The following is a 7932-nucleotide window of genomic DNA, read 5'->3' on the forward strand; positions in this document are numbered from 1 at the left end:
TTGTGATAGTTCCTTAAATAATATAGTATTTTTCTGTTTTGTATCTACGTACCATGAAAGTCATGCAAAATAAATTTAATGCTTCCAGCTAGGGAAAATATCAATAAGAAAACCATTTTAACTTGATATTCCAAAGCAATAAGTTCCTAGAAGTCATAAATTCCAATAACATTAAGAAAAAAAAATAAAAATAATGAATATGTAGAATGATGTAGACAGGATTTCCCAAGTGTGATCATAAGTCGGATTTTTTTATGCACTAGTAAAACACGCAGTGGCCTCGACATTAGATCAGAAGATCGACATTTATACTTCAAAATTAAGTTCTTTTTCGATGACATTTCCCATCCCACCAATTTTCTCCTACGGCCGAAACACAGCCAAAAGTTGTGAGAAATGGACAGACAGTTGACCTTTTCTCTTATGTATATAGCAATGATTATAGAGAACCGTTCTCTTTTGGATATATATAGAAGACTATTCTCGCTATTTTCTTTTCTTGGGGAACCATTCTTTTAGGATATATATAGTAGACTACTCTCGCTATTTTTTTTTCTTGGGGAACTGTGACGGAGCCGAGTGAGGGTTGTGAACTCAAAGGCAGGATGCAATCAACTGAGTTGTTTATTAAGGAACACTCTTCTTTATATACAAAGCCTCAAGGCAACAGGACATGACCTGTTCGAGAGACAGACAATGTTACAGAGCAAAACGGAGACATGATCATTCAGGTTCTTTTTAGTGCGAGGGAAGAGCGCAGATACAAGCATAATATATACAAAATAATTATGTACAATTGTGTGACACACGGTTGGTACATGGCTCCCCCCCTAAAAATGACATACTGTACATGTTAAATAGGGCGCCCTGATCTAGAGAGGCGAACTGTAGGCGGGTCATCTGGCAGAAGATAAGCAGGTTTTAGACGATCAATGGAGATCCAGTCTTCTTTGCCCCGAATGTTTAGTAGGAATGCTTTCGGACTGCGTCGGATCACAAGGAAAGGGCCCGTGTAAGGGGGCGTTAGTGGTGGCTTGCTAGTGTCGTTGCGCAGGAAGACGTGTGTTGCAGAGTGCAAGTCCGTTGGTATGTGATGCTTCGCTGGGGGCTTGTAAGTCTGGCGGCACGGAGTAAATTTTCCCACGACGTGATGTATGCGCTGGAGATCGTCGGAGGAGGTTGTAGAAGGAAAAAATTCGGTAAGGACGACCAACGGGTCGCCATACACCATTTCAGCTGCCGAGACGTCGAGGGCGTCTTTAGGAGTGGTCCTTAGGGCCAGGAGGACCCAGGGAAGCTGAGTAAGCCAGTTGCAATCCTTGCAGCGGGACATCAAAGCTGCTTTGAGGGTGCGATGAAAACGTTCAACCATTCCATTGGCAGCGGGGTTGTAGGCCGTTGTCTGATGTAGGGTGATGCCCAGGAGATTCGCTAATGACGTCCACAATTGAGAGGTGAAAGTGGTTCCCCTGTCAGAAGTAATATGCTCAGGGATACCGAATCTTGAAATCCATCCAGAGAGTAAGGCAGATGTACATGAGGCGGACGTTGCAGTTTCCATGGGAATGTCTTCAGGCCAACGAGTGGAGCGGTCGATGACGGTAAACAGGTAACGATGTCCTTGTGATGTGGGTAGGGGGCCTACAACGTCGACATGAATGTGTGCGAAACGACGCTGAGGTTGAGGAAAGGTGCCCACTCCTGAATCCGTGTGTTGATGTACTTTGGAAGTTTGGCAAGAAGTACAGGCGCGGACCCAATCCCTAGCATCCTTAGAAATGCCGTGCCAAATGAACTTTGTCTTCAGCAGCTCTGTAGTAGAACGGCACGAGGGATGTGAAAGGCCGTGAATGAAATCAAACACCTGTCGGCACATGGGAGCAGGAATCCAAGGTCGCGGTCTACCAGTACTGACGTCAGAGAGGAGGGTGGTGTTGGAGTCTTCGAGGGGAAAATCTTCCCAACGGAGGGACGTGCAGGATGTCATACAAGCTTGATACTCTGGATCCAGTCGTTGGGCTTCAGCCAGGGCGATGTAATCCAATCCCAGTTGAACGGCAGCCAACGTGTTTCTTGACAGGGCATCGGCAACGGGATTCATTTTCCCAGGGACGTATTGGGGGGTGCAATTGTATTCAGCCACGGCGGAGAGATGTCGGCGTTGACGGGCGGACCAGGCGTCAGACTGTCGAGTGAAGGCGTGGACCAGAGGCATGTGGTCTGTGCGAATGACGAAGGGCGTACCTTCTAAGAAATGGCGAAAGTGACGGACAGCCAAGTGCACCGCCAGCAATTCTCGATCGAAGGTAGAATAACCCGATTCTGCCTTGGACAGTTTTCTGCTGAAGAAGGCCAATGGGCGGGGCGAGCCTTTGACCACCTGCTCGAGTACTGCACCAATAGCGACGTCGCTGGCATCGGTGGAGAGAAGGAGAGGGGCGTGTGGGATAGGAAAAGTGAGAGCCGCAGCAGTTGATAGGACCTTCTTTGCATTGCAGAAGGCTGCTTCTTGAAGGGGACCCCACTTCAAGTCCTTTGACTTGCCCTTGAGGGAGGCGTAGAGGGGAGCAAGAGTGGCGGCAATGGCTGGCAGAAAACGGTGATAATAGTTGATCATGCCCAAGAATTCCTGCAGAGCTTTGACGGTCGAGGTCGCGGGGAAGTTCTGAACGGCTGCTACCTTCTCAGGGAGGGGATGGACTCCTTCAGGAGTGATACGGTGCCCTAAGAACGACACTTCGTAGGCGCCAAAGGTACACTTGTCGTACCAGACTACAAGTCCGTTTTGTTGCAGGCGGTCGAGCACGATGCGCAGGTGACGGAGGTGTTCCTCTTTTGAGGAGGAGAACACAAGTATGTCGTCCACATAACATACACAGAAAGGGAGGTCCCCTAAGATGCCATCCATGAGACGTTGAAACGTTGCCCCAGCATTACGAAGGCCAAAACAGGAGTAATTGAAGGTGTATGTACCAAACAGAGTGGTGATGGCGGTCTTGGGGATGTCTTCTGGGTTCATAGGCACCTGATAATACCCCTTCAGGAGGTCGAGCGTAGAGAAAACCTTCGCTTTGTGCAGGTAGGAGGTCACGTCGGCAATGTTTGGGAGGGGGTAGTGATCAGGTTCTGTTTGCATGTTCAGGAGCCTGTAATCCCTGCACGGACGGAGGGAGCCGTCTGTCTTCAGAACGATGTGTAAGGGTGACGACCATGGGCTGGAGGCCTTTTAGCAAAGGCCCATTTTCTCCATTTCGGCGAACGTCTGTTTGGCGCTGCCAATCGTTCCGGTGCCAGACGTCTGAATTTTGCGAAGACTGGGGGTCCCGTCGTCTTGATATGGTGATAAATACCGTGCTTGGCAGGAACCGTGGCCGTTTGGCGAAGTTCTGGACGGAATACTTCCGGGTACGACGTGAGGATGTGGGCGTAGGCATCCGTGGGTGCGCTGATGTGGAGAGCGAGGTTAGAGGGGGCGGGTTAAAGAGGTGTCGACAAGTACGAGTCTGCGTTGACCAATCGTCGGTGGGCGACATCAACCAGAAGGTGGAAATGAGAGAGGAAATCCGCACCGAGGATTGGCATTGTGACGTCAGCAACGAGAAACTTCCAATTGAATTTACCGTTTCCGAACGATAATGTGAGGTTCTCGTAACCGTAGGTGGGTATCGCAGATCCGTTGGCAGCTACTAAGCGGACGTCGGCAGATGTAGACAGACTACGTCGTGCCTTGATGAGTTTCCTTGGCAAAAGAGAACGACAAGCACCCGTGTCTACCAAAAATCGCACGCCTGTTCCTGCATCCTGTAAAAAGAAAAGATTAGAAACATGGGAGGCCACCGCCACAAGCGATGGCCTACTTACACGTTTTTTGGCCACTGACAATCCTTGGCACATTTCTTCGCGATTGCCCCGAATCTGAAGTGGTAGTAGCAAAACTGCGGCGGATGGGAGGTAGTAAGTGGCTGTAGAAGTCGTTCGTTGGGGCGCGAGCGATTGTTGGGTGGTGGGCGGCTTTGTCGCCGCTTCGGCACGTCACGGGGTAGGCGTGTATGTCCTACGGCATTCATGTCAGCTTCGGTTGACGTTGAATAGGCATCCTCGTCGTCAGGGGTGGAGGCGTTGATGGAGGTCTTAAAGTGGCTGTCCATAAGGGCGTCGGCTTTGGTCATCAAGTCCTTTATGGGTAAACTATCGACATCGGGTATGGCAGCGCGTACAGGTTCGGGTAAACGGCGTATCCAAAGGGCACGAAGTAGGTTCACCTCACGAGGAGAGCCGTCTGCGGCAGGTTGAAGGCGAGCGATACTGGTCATTTCCCTGAGGGCAAGCGAAGCCCTTTGGTCCCCCAACGGTTGTTGCGAGAGCTGAAAAAGCTTTGCTATACGGGCGGCTGGCGACGGCGAGTACTGCTGCAGAAGGTATGATTTGAGGACGTCATACGCTATTGGGGTGTCTCCTTGTTCACAAAGCCAGTCAGATATTTCTGGGAAGGTGTCCTCGGGTATTGCCGCGAGAACATAATCTGCTTTGGTGGTTGAGCGAGTCACGCCCCTGATACGGAAGTGGACTTCAGCGCGTTGAAACCAAGCAAACGCCTCTCCGGTGGCGAACGGTGAAAGTTTCAATGGGGCGGCCGCAGCGCCAACTGCTGTAGTAGAGTCCGTCTCCATCATAGTACCAACGATGGAGGGGCGAGGGAGGTGGGGGTGGAAGGCAGTGGGAGCGAGTCGACTTCCGGGGTTACCAATATGACGGCGCCGAGTAAGGTTGTGATCTCAAAGGCAGGTTGGAAACGACTGAGTTATATTATTGTAGAACACTCTCCTTATATACAAAACCTCAAGGCAACAGGACATAACAAGTTCACAAGACAGACAATATTACAGAGGAAAAACCAGACATGAATTTTCATGTTTGTTTTAGTACAAGGGAAGAGTGAAGATACAAGCATAATATATACAAAAGGAATTATGTACAATTGTGTGAAACACGGTTGGTACAAATGGTTCAATTTTGAAGTGTCCTTCTAGAAGAGCTGCTTACAATAGCCACTGAATAACTACAGTGCAGTAATTAACACCTTGGATGAAGAATAATTTTAGACTGATTTGATAGAAATAACTGGTGTCTATAAAATTGTATACCAGTTTCTATATTGCGGATGAAATAACTGAAAAATATTTAATCTTTTCTTATACGTTAATGTGCTACAGACTACGTGAAAATGGGTTAATTTCCCCACGGCTTTAGATCCTCTATACAAAGAGTAGGTAACTGTTTCCAAAGAAACAGAAAAAGGTTCCTCGAAAAACATCAACGAAGACGAAAAGTTTAGCTGAGAACTTTTGCACAAGATCGATTGGGATGTGTTTGGTTGACCCGGAGAGATGAAAAAGAAGTAGAAAATGCTTCGGACAAGAAATCTTGTGGTTGAAGATTATGTCTCTTTGTTTCTTTTTATAGAATTGGAAACAGAAATATAACTCGGAAAAGTTTTAGAAACAATAAATATATTTTGGAGAATGACTTCAAATGTGACGCTGGAAATCTAAACTTATTAATTTAAGTTCTCTAGCTTCCTTGCATAGAAGTTCATGGACACCGAAAAATAATACGAAATATGACGGAAAGATGTTGGATTCATCATCATCATCATCTCCTCCTACGCCTATTGACGCAAAGGGCCTCGGTTAAATGTCGACAGTCGTCTCTATCTTGAGCTTTTAATTCAATACCCTCCATTCGTCCTCTACTTTACGCTTCATAGTCCTCAGCTATGTAGGCCTTGGTCTTCCAACTCCTCTAGTGCCTCATGGAGACCAGTTTAAAGTTTCTTGGGGAGTGCGAAGAGCATGTCCAAATCATCTCCATCTACCCCTCACCATGATTTCATACACATATGGCACTTGACTAATATCTCCTAGTTTCATTTCTAATCCTGTCCTGCTTTTTAACTCCCAATATTCTTCTGAGGGTTTTGTTCTCTAATCTACAAAATCTGTTGGATATTGTTTCATTGTTATACCGCGACTCATGTTCATATAAGTTTATGCATTAAATATTAATCAGTACGTATAGTTCATTTTTCACATAAGTAATTAAAAGCAAATGGAAGTCGTAAACAGCAAGAAACTCAAGTTCAAGTAACAAAGTAGAGTACAATTGCTGTTGAGAGAGAGAGAGAGAGAGAGAGAGAGAGAGAGAGAGAGAGAGAGAGAGAGAGAGAGAGAGAGAGAGAGAGACAACATTTCAAGTTTCATTTCCTGGTGATGAAAAGCTCTTAAAAATCGTTTTATGATTATGTTTAATCGGTTTCATCCTCTCGAGTTACCTTCTATTTCCTTCAAAAAAAAAAAAAATCATAGGAATTTGTGCATGGCAGACATACTTACGCAAGACATATCAATTAATAATGATTCATCCTACACGAAAATCTTAAATACCGAATGTTGACCTTTGAAGAAATAACAAGATGTACAACATTATCTTGTGAATATTAGTTACTGAAATAAATCGCTAGATTTAGATGTTAAAAGTAATAAATCCGTCCGTATCAAAATTAAAAATAATTTGTAGAATCATTTTCAGCCCAAATTTTTACAAATTTTAGAGTGATAATGAAGATTTCCATTATTTGTAAAGTTCACAGCATACAGTCTTCCGCAAAACATTTTTGCATTTAACCACACTTCTCATTATCAACGAGCCCATAATGTATTCTAACAATGAAATAATATGTAATAAATGAAATAGTTAATTATTACATGTTTAAAACACATGACGTAATATGTCATTGTGGATGAAGATGCTTGCGTGAGATTTGCTGTAGTCATATAAAATCATAACAGGATGTACTTTGCATCCCTCGGCAATGTAACATTTTTCTGAAACGTCAACACCAATGCATACCGTGTTAAAGATTGTAACGTCACCGATGCAGGTGTCTTCCGAGAAAGAATATATAGTTTCCATATTGTGTTTAAATGCTGAGCCAACTATGCATACGATATCTGTGATATTGATGATTTAGGCAGTTCATATCTATACTTCACCTGAATTGGTCATCCGACCAAACCCGCTACACTCCTGTGATGGAGATGTTTAACACTGTTGTTTTTAGAAAATAAACCATTTTAAAGTTACAAAGATGAACTTTATTTTAAGACTTAACATCTCAAACAACACATACTCAATGTGTGCTTATAACAGTAGCACACTAATGAATGATGGCAGCGCTTAAACTCTAAAAACCAGAGAAAGATCTTCAAGAAATTAATAATAATAATACTCTAAGAATTAGAGGAAGATCTTCAAGAAATCAAAAATAAAGCTGTAAAAACCAGAGAAAGATCTTCAAGAAATCAACGTTAATGAATCTACAATTTTGACTAAGTAACATAGTCCATCGAAATCTACAACATTTGATGAATGTTATACATACAAACTGATGAACTGGATCTTCAATCAACATCCTAGGAAACCCAAGGACTGACGTTCAACGCTTACAAAACATATCCAGGATGCCCTACATTCAACGGAAACTCGGACGATACATCGCTAACAAACATCAAGAGAGAGAGAGGATGTGACGACATCACATAGAACCATATATAAGCTAAGTACAATTTTCAAATTCATTTCAGTTTGGGCAGTGAGGTGTAGTTATCACGAGTCGTTAGTCGATTATTACTGGGGTGAGTGGTTTGCTAATATTTTAATTTCCTTTCATTAAAGGAAACTGTGTTCAACTCCGAATTCTCATCTAGAATTTTTTCTCTCTTTGTGCTAATTCCTTTTTCTTTCAGAAATTTACGGGAAATATCTTTGTGTTCCGTTTTCTTTCAGAAATTCTCGGGAAATGTCTTGGGATTAGTAACATTGTTTTGGGGAATTTTATTATAATCTTTGTCAGTGGGTACTTATGCGTTTACG

Source organism: Palaemon carinicauda, chromosome 11 (genome assembly GCF_036898095.1).
Source record: "Palaemon carinicauda isolate YSFRI2023 chromosome 11, ASM3689809v2, whole genome shotgun sequence".
Classification (NCBI taxonomy): domain Eukaryota; kingdom Metazoa; phylum Arthropoda; class Malacostraca; order Decapoda; family Palaemonidae; genus Palaemon; species Palaemon carinicauda.